Source organism: Odontomachus brunneus, unplaced genomic scaffold (assembly GCF_010583005.1).
Source record: "Odontomachus brunneus isolate Ranch 3 - 2012 unplaced genomic scaffold, Obru_v1 Obru_scaffold_333, whole genome shotgun sequence".
Taxonomy (NCBI): Eukaryota; Metazoa; Arthropoda; class Insecta; order Hymenoptera; family Formicidae; genus Odontomachus; species Odontomachus brunneus.
In genome coordinates this window covers 66099-75774 of record NW_022639783.1, presented here as the reverse complement: position 1 = coordinate 75774, position 9676 = coordinate 66099, and the positions used below count along the sequence as shown (strand labels likewise).

At 47.7% G+C, this 9676-nt stretch overlaps 1 pseudogene; it reads left to right on the top strand.

Moving 5' to 3' along the window:
• Positions 1–245: 245 nt before the first annotated feature.
• Positions 246–4009, top strand: LOC116853479 (annotated as a pseudogene).
• Positions 4010–9676: the final 5667 nt, after the last annotated feature.

The following is a 9676-nucleotide window of genomic DNA, read 5'->3' as shown; positions in this document are numbered from 1 at the left end:
GACGAGAAAACAATAACCGAACAAATAGACTTATTACAAAATAGACAGGAAACCTTACAACGCAGTGACAAACCAATTAAAAATCATTGATACAACAGTCCATCACCTTGATAACCTCGAAAAAACTTTAGAAACTAACGAAAAAATAATATGGAATAGCATAACACAATTCTATACAGGTGAAGTTGGACTCACATTAAGACAACAAATAGACGAACATTTTACGATACTAAACGCTTTACTAGATGATCTGGTACGTGACCAGGACGACATAATTTACTATTTAGATAAAATAAAATCAGGAAACTTACCGACAAGATTAACACCAATAGACAGTATCATATCTCAGCTGCAGGAAATATCCATCCACGTACCAAAAGGCACACATTTCCCGTTTACACCTAGGAAAGAGAACTGGGTAGTAATAGAAAAATTCTGCACGATCAGCGCGTATTACAAAGACAAAAATATCTTCACTATATTAAACTTACCTCTCATAGCTTATCCAACATACGAAATAATCCATGTACACCCGTTTCCTGTACATAGTCACGACAATATTTTTGCTTTAACTGAAGTCATACACACTAAAATCGCAGTTAGTCAGGAAACAAACACGTACATAATATTACGCGAAAACGAATTAGCTGAATGCATAAAATACAGGAACCAGTATACTTGCCCGCAAAGAAACGCAATATTCAGAATTAATAAAGAATCACCATGTGAAATCTTAATGTACACAATGCTAAAAAGTTTAACAAATTGCCAGACAAAATATATCTCGACAAATCACACTTTTATTATTGCTTTAACACAGAAAAACGCGTGGCTATATTTCACGCGTTAATACAAACACACATACCAGAATACAACATAACATTCAAACAAGAATACATAAACGCAATTAAAAATAAAAACGAAATACTACATGTGAAACCGAACAAAATAATACAAAATCCGTCGAAATTAGCGGAACTCAGTAATAAGATAACACAAACGTATTATAATTTAGAAAAGAGATCAAACTCCTTGACGCATTACAAAAACATAATTTATACAACAGCACCAAGCGGAATAACGATAATAGTAGTAATTATATTGGTAATAATTGTAATAAGAAAAATAAAAAAGATAGCAGACCCACCAGTAGTAGTAGAACGAAACAGTCAGCGAAATACAAGAACACGTGCTAAACCCACAATTCCTGCGCTAGCACGCAGACACAGCTTATACGAATAAGATATAAACAATACACGATTGTAATTACATTTATACACGAGGAAACAAATTTGTAACACGAACACAATATAATAAAGTACAACAAATACAAACAATTATAATCATAATTGTAAACGGAAACAAAAGAAAAAATGTATGTAAAATAAGGGTGCGAAAACCTCGCTAGAAACTCCGTTTTCTTTTCCCAAGGGGGGAGGGGTGTTATAATCGCGAATAATATTAGCGCTTCGAAACACTTCTCGAGGAAACGTTTCGAATGCGCCACGACAAGGAAGCGGATGTGCAAGTGCTGCGATAAGCACCACCTTGCACATTCCGCATTTAGGACCTGAAGTCCAAACGCATCGAACCATTACCAAATAAGGTAATGTTCTTGTCGCCAGGCACCCCCTCCGACAAGACCAAAACAATATTATAAAAGAGCGGAGAAAGACCGCCGGGTTTAGACTTAACATCTCGGTCTCTCGCCGCGACATACGCGATCAACGCGCGGTTCGCACATTACTAATAAGAACGGGAGTAGAAATTAAACTCAGACAAGTGTACCAATTAAATAAATATTTTATATTTAAACTACAAGAAGCAGTCACAATTTCTAACTGCATTTTACCCACCGCCACACACCCTGCCGCGCCCGCATCATAGATCTCGAACTCTTTTCGTGTCCTGGCAACACGGGCACGACATATCTGTGAGGCAAAGGAATAAGGTTATGAGTGAAATACGACGAAATTTACATTTACAAAATTCTGCAATAAAAAGTAAACGTAACGTTAAACATGTAGAGTTCAATGACAATTCTGAATTACAACATCTTTTACCTTTGCCGGAATGTAGTTCTTCAAATTACTTTCCTTCCATTAACGAAAATATTGCCAGTACAAGTCGTGAAGACGTAGAGAATGATAGAGCATCATGTTCTTCTTCCATTTCTTCTAATGTTTCTTATGCATTGTCGTCATCTTCTAGTAGTTTGTCTGAACCATCTTTTACTGAAACTTTAGCTTCTTGTTTTGTTGATTCTAATTTAACACAGAATCAAGGAAATAGTGTCTTAGCTATTTTGAGAACACATACCTGCTTTTTCAATTTGCCCAAACATGTAAGAACTTTGCTAAATACACCACGACATCGGTTGTTTTGTGTACTGTTGAGCCAGAGGAATATATACATTTTGATTTGGAAATTGCACTTGTTGAAAGCCTTTGTAACGCTCCATTTGTATCTCGTATTGGAGAACTAAAACTCAATTTTAATACTGACGGATGTACATTAGATAAATCAGGTACAGTTCAAATTTGGCCAATTCAGTGTAGAATATCAAACTTACACAATACAAAACCTATAGTTGTCGGAATATACAAAAATGCGCAAAAGCCATATGATGCTACTGTTTTATTTAAAAAATCCATTGCTGATGTAAAAACAATTTTTTCTAATGGAAGTATCAATTTTCGTGGCACTTTAATACCAATAAAATTAAGAGCTTTTGTAGCTGATGCGCCTGCTCGAGCTTTTGTCTTAAATCACTGTGGTCATACGTCTTATTATGCTCTAAGTGCAAAGTTCATGGCATGCAGATCGATGGCCGCACTGTATTTCATGGTTTGCATCATCCTGTCCGAACAGATGAAGATTATAGATTGCGCCGTGATGACAATCATTACAAAGAGGGCACAAGCCCGTTATCAGTTCTACCAATGGGGATGGTTTCGCAAGTCCCCTTTGAATATATGCATTTAGTATGTTTAGGTGTAGTAAAGAAGCTATTGTCTGCCTGGATACTTGGGAAATATTCGCGGATATCGAAACTTTATGCAAGAAAAATTTCAAGAATTAGTGATCACTTAAAAATGTTAATAGAATATTGTCCTATAGAATTTGCAAGACGCCCTAGATCATTAGATATTTTTTCAAAGTATAAAGCCACAGAATGTCGTCAGTTTATTTTGTATACAGGACCAGTAATACTCTACGGTAAATTAGATAATCATGTATATAAGCACTTCTTGCTTCTACGTGGTGCTATAAGGGTCTTGCTTTTAAATTCACCATCGGAGAAACAGTTGAGGTTCGCGGAAATTGCATTAGAAAAATTTGTTGTGCGTTGTACCGATTTATACGGTTCAAATTTCGCTAGCTATAACATACACGGTCTGCTTCATCTGACTAATGACGTGAGACGCCTTGGTAATTTAGATTCATTTTCCGCCTTTCCTTATGAAAATAACATGTCTATTTATAGAAAGTATTGTAGAAAACCGGGTTAAACTTTACAGCAATTTTTTTGTCGAATGGCTGAGTTACGACTTCATGGCCGAGGCAATAATCGCGATATTGATATGTCTGTTCGCGTATCAATGTCACGTAGTAATAGCAATAATACTGTTCATTATTTAAAAATTAAATTTAGTAATATATGCCTAGGTACTCATGTGCGAGACAATTGTTGCATTCTGCGAGATGGGTCGATTTTCTGCGAGATATTGTCGTATATATAATAGCTGATAAAGATTCTTACTCTTTGGTCGTAAACCAATTTTTAGAGGTGGAAAATTTTTATAACATTGGCTTGCCATCTTCCGCGTCCCACGTTTATCAATGCAGCAAGATTAGTCACGATACTAATGTTATTACCGTTGATCAAGTTAGGTTCAAAGGATACAGGAGGCCTCTGTTCGAAAAGGCATCATCAGATGACAGTACCGAAGATGAGGAAATAGAAACATCAAAATACATTGTCACCGCTTTACTACATATGGAATAGAAAGGTAATCTGCACAACAATAATCTCAGAGATAACTCGTGAGTAAGCTTACTTGTCATAAATTATATATAAAACTATAACATGTCTAGGTATAGCTTCCGGAATGGAGCCGTGTCTTGAATCAGCGATATGCCGACGTTTCGCAAACGTTGCAGTTTGCATCATCAGGGCTGAGAACTCTGATACTGAGCTCCCTTGGGTAAAGGTAGTCCTTATATGCCCCCCTCCCCCCCTTTGTGTAGATGGTGTTTAGGGAGTAGGGGACGAGGCTTGAATCCAGCCAATGTTTCAAAATTTCTAGACCTTCACGATGTTTTCTGGCAAAATAACTCTGTGAGGGAGCCAATCTGGTGGCTTTTTCATATTGTACGGAGTGTCCAGTCTCCATCCAGTGTTCAGCTAGGGCTGATTGAGTAAAGTGACCATACTTGGTACATCGCTGGTGTTCCTTGATTCGCGTACTGATCTTCCTCCCGGTTTCTCCTATATAAACTTTACCACAAGAGCAAGGGATCTTATATACACCTGATGTTTCTAGGCATGATTTCTGATCCTTCGGATTTGGGAGTAAATGGGAGAGCTTCCTATGAGGTTTGAAGATTACTTTGATTTTGTGTTTACCCAAAATCCTGCTGATAGGTTCTGTTATGCCCTGGAGATATGGAAGGACAGCCGTTTTTCTCTTTTCTCTCTCTTCATCTAGTGTGTCAGTGTTTTTAGGACTGACAATTCTGTTCTTCTGGTTTTTTATTATTTGCGAGATGTTTTTGCTGTTGTATCCATTTTTAGTTAAGGCTGTACTGAGGTGTTCTAGTTCTCCATTCAGAGAAGATGGTTCCGAAATTGTGAGCGCTCTGTAAACCAATGAACTTATGACAGAATTCTTTTGCGAGGGATGATGATGAGAGGTTGCATGTAGATATCGGTCCGTGTGTGTTGGTTTTCGGTAGACCTGGTGACCTAAGGTGCCATCTTGGTTCTTTCGGACTAGCACATCTAGGAAGGGTATTTGATTATTTTGTTCCACTTCCATTGTGAACTGAATACTGGGATGTTGTGAATTGAGAAACCCGAGAAACTGAGAAAGAGTTTCCCTGCCATGATTCCAAATTACGAAAGTATCGTCCACATACCGAAACCATGTGGATGGTTTCAGTGGTGCGTTCCTCAAAACTTTATTCTCAAAGTGTTCCATAAAGATGTTTGCAATGATAGGAGATATAGGAGATCCCATCGCCGCTCCAGAGGTTTGTTCGAAAAACTCTCCTTGGAACTGAAAATAGGTTGAAGTTAAGCAGTGTTCTATTAGTGGGAAGAGGTTGGCAGGAATTTCCTCGGAATTCTTGATGATGTTCAAAGTATCCTGGACTGGAACATTGGTAAACAGTGAGACTACATCAAAACTCACCAGGATATCATTAGTATTCATCTTGATTTTTGTGATCTTATTCACGAAATCTGTTGAATTCTTGATATGGGAATCATTGAGACCAGTAAGTTTCTGGAGGGGTTTGGTGAGATAGCGGGCTAACTGGTAGGTAGGTCCCCCAATATTGCTGACAATGGGGCGTAAGGGCACTGATTCCTTGTGGATTTTTGGAAGACCGTAGAGTCTAGGTGCTGAAGAATCTTGAGGGGTTAAATACTTGATAGTTTGAATGATGATGCAAACTGCAACGTTTGCGAAACGTCGGCATATCGCTGATTCAAGACACGGCTCCATTCCGGAAGCTATACCTAGACATTGTATCAATGGCCGTGAAAGCCTCAAATCTAAAACTATAACATGTTCTAACGAGATATTGTGTCCTTAGGTCGCCGATGTCGGGTACCGTCACGTATGGCGCAATGGGCAGTGGGGTTTTAATGGGTGCGAGTCCCACACTATCCTCGGTCGCTTCCGCATCGGGGGCCGGGATGTCCGTAGGCATTTCCCCACTTAAAAAAAAATAGCAGGCGTTTACGGTTTGCGGCCGTACTATGGGAGAAGCGAAACAACGAGAAACCTATTGTAGAACTTATTATAGAATATTATTTTTTAGTATATATTCATTAGTCCATGTGGGTGGCGGACGTAAAGAATACCCCCAACGTATGGCCTGCGTCTCGTAAGAGGCGACTAAAAGGCCCTCATGGGTGGGTTGATGCGCCCATGAGTATCAGGATCCGGAGGGCTCCCATCCATCTCGCTTCAGAGAGGGAGGGGAGCCCAATGGCGCCTACAGTAGGGGAGCGCACAGGATCCCTTATGCCAGTATGGTACCGATCTTGTCCGTGTGAGTGGCGGACGTAAAGAATACCCCCAACGTATGGCCTGCGTGTCGTAAAAGGCGACTAAAAGGCCCTCATTTGTGGGTTGCTGCGCCCATGAGTATTAGGAGCCGCAGGGCTCCCCTCCTTCTCGCTTCAGAGAGGAAGGGAAGCCCAATGGCGCCTACAGCAGGGGACCGGATCCCTTATGCCAGTATGGTACCGGTCTCTCGGGTGGGCAGCGGCGCCCGATAGTTTCAGAGGGAGGCGAGCGCGCCCGGCTGTCCTTAGGGCAGCCGGTGCGTGTAAACCGACCTCACCGCGGGGGCAGTCAAGTCCCTAATGCCAGTACGGCAACCGGCCTCCCGGGTGGGCAGCTGCGCCCAGGAGTAGTAAGATCCTCGGTGAATACTTCACCGGCGATCCACAGCGGGGGCAGGGCAGGCTCCTGAGGCTCCGTTGAGCTAAACCGCCCTGGGGGGCGGCCCGAAAAGCCGCCCGGGTTGGGGGGCCGCCGTCATGCCCCCCAGTAGTATAAATATGATTGGGCAAAAAAAGAGAAGACGGGCGGCAAGTCGGATGTGTCGCACCGGCATGGGGGGGCTATGGTCCCAGACTCCCCCTAGTCATCAACGAGCGATGGGCCAGGCGAAGCCGGTGCGTCTACGGCGGGCGCGCCGGCGGATTCAGCGACCACCGAGGAAAGGGGGTAACTAAGAAAAAGGAAGGGGAGAGCGAGATAGGAGGGGTGAAAAGAAGGAAGATAGAAGAAGAGCAGGAAGGGAATAGGACAGGGATAAAGAAAAAGATAGGGGAAGAGGATAAGGGGATGGATGTGGATGAGAAGGAGGTACAGGGATGGCCGGACCCCCAGAGGATGAATAAGACCCGGGAATTCGTACTCTCACGGATTGATTATCTTAGGGAAAGTGCCGGACATATTGGAGAAACAGTCTCGAAAAGTAAGAGGATGAGCGGAGTTGAGAAAGGGAATATCACGAGGAGCAAGGAAGAAATGGTAAGATATGGGGAGGAAATGGCTAAAATGTTTAAGATGAGAACAGAATGGTTAGAGGGAGTGGTGAAAGAAAGGGACGATATACTGGATAAGTACGAAAGTTATGACGCAGGACTGTTACAGCAATTGGATAGTTACAAAAGGAAAACACGAAAATTGGAAATGGAAAAGGAATCATGGGAACTGGAAAGGAACGGCTTAAGGAAAGAAATAGAAGGAAAAGAAAAGATAATAAAGGAGATAGGGCGGAGACAGAGGGAGACAGCGGATCGGGCGGTGTATCCGGAGGCGCGGCCCGACGTCCGGGACCGAGCAACGTCCCCGCTACGGGAAAAGACACCCGGGCGGAGGGGAGAGACGCCGACGGCCGGAAGGCCGACGGTCGCGGCAGGAGGAGGGACTGCGCCCTCTCCGCCGGCTGTGGCTCCCCCGAGAGATCGGGGATAGGTTGCGGCAAGCAGGGGTGGTGCCAGAAGGAGGAGGGAAATAGGACCCATGCGGGACGGTGGGAGGACGCGCACTCCGGGGCGTCTGGCGGTGCCGGGGGCGCTGCCGGGGATGCCGACGACAGCGGCGGTATCGGTCCGCCTTGAGCCGGGAGGCCTCTCTTACGCGGAGGCCCTCCGAAAGGCGCGGGACGATATTGCCCCGGGTGCGGGTGGGGTCCGGCACGCCTTCGTTAGGAGGGCCGCGCATGGCGGCCTCCTGTTTGGGTTGGCCGGGCCGGGGAAGGAGGGGGAGGCGGACGCCCTAGCCGCCAAGCTCAGGGCGTCGCTTCCGGGGGCAGTGATTACACGGCTCTCAAAAATGGGGGAGGTCCGACTCGTCGGTTTTGACGAGTCGGTCCTCCCCGAGGAAATAGTGGAGGTCCTCGCCCAACGAGGAGGATGTGGGCCGGGCGAAGTGCGCCTCGGTCCCATCCGATGGGGTTGGCGGGGCGAGGGGGCAGTCTGGGCGAGACTTCCCCTCGCCGCGGCCGCCGCGGTGGCGGCTGAAGGGAGGGTGGCTCTGGAGCGGGCGGGGGCGCGGGTGGTGATGCTCGCTCCCCGCCATCTCCAGTGTCTCCGGTGCTGGCGGCTCGGCCACATCCGGGCGGCCTGCTCCGCGTCAATTGACCGGAGCGGGCTGTGCTACCGGTGTAGCCGCGCCGGGCACACCGCGCGGGCCTGCACAGCTAGTGCGGCCTGCGCGGTGTGCCTCGAGGATGGCCGAGACTCGGGCCACAGGTTGGGTGGTCCCGAGTGCCCGATGGGGGGTGGTGCTCCGGCGGGCGAAAGGCCGCCGGGGCATCGCAGGGGCCGGCCGCCGAATGCGGCCGACTCCGGCCCCCCCCGGGAGGTGTGCTGGCGGATCCTGGGAGTTCATCTCGGGATCTGGCCGGTGGAGAGGGCCCCGGTCTGACCACCTAGACCGGGGCCACGGCGCCAGCCGAATATCAGGCCGGCGTCGAGGGGGTCGGTGCCGGGCGGAAACGTCTGCCCCCACAGGTCCCCCCTCACCCCTACGGGACGCTTGGGGGGTGTGCGAAGGCGCACCCTCCAATTGTAGCGGCCCGGGAGGGAGGCGGCACGGTGTTGGGTCGCACCGCTCCGCTGCTCAGGAGGAGCGTGACCGGGGGTGATTTTTTACCCCTGGTCCGGGAGGGGTCCTCAGGACCGCGGAGGGGGTCCGCGGAAGTTATACGCAAGTGGTCCCCGCGGGCCCCCTGATGACCAATGAGGACGGACCCGCCAGGGGTTTTAGTGGATAGGGCCCCCGTCGAGTGTCTCGGCGGGGGAAGAGCCCCACATAACCTGCGGCCTCCCCCCGAGACCGTGGGTATGCATAAAGCATTTCCCCTGGCTAAAAAAAAAAAAAAAAGTATGGTACCGATCTCTCGGGTGGGCAGCGGCGCCCGAGAGTATCAGAGGGAGGAGAGCGCGCCCGGTTGTCCTTAGGGCAGCCGGTGCGGGTCTCCCCCCCATGTCCACCACCTTGCCGTGGTGGGGGGGCTCCGGCGATCCGATGAAGGCTCGGCGGCAGTACCTTTCGGCTTCGGCCGGAGGGGAGGCCCCTACCTGAGGACCGCTGGCTAAGAGTGGACAGGGTAGCGTAGGGACGGGGGGAAACCCTGAGGCTTATACCGGTAGGCAATGTGTCATGCCGGGCGGCCCAGGGAAGAGTATGGGGTATTCGTGCGAGATAGGGTCGCTAGGTAGGACGAAACGGCCTGCGGGCCGGCTGTGAGCGCGGCCTCGACTGCGTTCCCAGACGGCACTGCCCGCGGCGCATGGGGGAAAGGGCATTGGTCTGGCGCTTCCTGGTGATCCTGTCCGGAGGACGGGCAACACGGGCGCATGGGGACTGGTGATAGTCGGCAACGAGGGGCGCGTCGGTGATCCGTTATGGCAACGCCGGGT